At 35.8% G+C, this 1,109-nt stretch overlaps 1 long non-coding RNA gene across 1 annotated transcript; it reads left to right on the plus strand.

Moving 5' to 3' along the window:
- LOC140966329 (uncharacterized) lies at positions 1 to 776 on the plus strand. Its single transcript, XR_012173322.1, has 2 exons — positions 1 to 59; positions 236 to 776. It is a non-coding gene; the product is annotated as an uncharacterized lncRNA (long non-coding RNA).
- The last annotated feature ends 333 nt before the right edge of the window (positions 777 to 1,109 follow it).

The raw sequence follows: 1,109 nt of genomic DNA on the forward strand, positions 1-1,109 counted from the left end.
GCCGAGGCTCGAGCCAGGACAAGTCCGCCAGGAGTTACATGGCACTAGCTTCCGCTTAGGTATAGCGAAATCTAGCCCTCTATACCCCAGGGGCCCAACAAAAAAATATTTATTATATATTACTCTTTATCCATTCATAGAAATTTAAAACTTGGGGAGGGTAATTCATTATGGTAAGCCCAGGTAAATATGTGATATAAAACATCGTTCAACGATCTCCTTTCCAACTTTGTAGGTACAAAGTAGCTTGCAGAGGGAATTTGTTCGATGGCTTGCTTTTGTTCAATGGGCATCTATCACGATACCTAGAAAAAACGCCACTTGGGAGCGCTATATGTATGGATGTGTTGGTTTCAATTCGAGTGTAAACAAATCACGTTGCACCTCATACATATGAAGCCGTCTTCTAAAGCTGAACAGGACACTAGAAAGTTGGCCACTTCCTATGTATCAGAACATCTTAAGGCTGGAAATGGCTGATTCTCAGGTATATAGCAAGGGAATGTACATATACACACACATTTATAGTTCTTTCTAGATTCTCTCATTCTTTTCTTTGGGTGGTTCGGATGTGTACTTTGTTATGGAATGACATAGATTAATTGGCCATTTTCTGTTCCTGACGGACTGTTCAACGCAATCTGTGTGGAATATAGATTTTTTTTTTTCTCTTTTTATTGGACGATCATATTTTCCTTTGAGTGGATATGAATTTGACGTTTCCTTGTGTAATTGACTGCTTATGTGAGTCCCATAGTTACATAATACTTTGCGGATATTTGGGATGTCGGAAGGATTTGTATTTGTAATATGAGTGATGAAAAAGTTGATAGATATATGTAACATATATAATGTTTAGTCTTAATTCCCAATCCTTTTGTTTAATTTAATAGATTTAGCGTCCAATGACTACTAAAGAGAGGTAGTATTTGAGATGGGCCAAGGATTTAAAGGGAAAATTGTGGAACAGTGATAGATAGTTAATATCATGTTTTGTAATTTTATACTCAATCATATAACCATCTCACTTTTATTTAAACACGTATTTTTATAAAAGTATTCTTTTCTTTTCTTTTCTTTTTTAAACTATGGGAACATGCAGTCGTTAC

The sequence above is a fragment of the Primulina huaijiensis genome, unplaced genomic scaffold, assembly GCF_012295235.1.
Source record: "Primulina huaijiensis isolate GDHJ02 unplaced genomic scaffold, ASM1229523v2 scaffold204999, whole genome shotgun sequence".
Taxonomy (NCBI): Eukaryota; Viridiplantae; Streptophyta; class Magnoliopsida; order Lamiales; family Gesneriaceae; genus Primulina; species Primulina huaijiensis.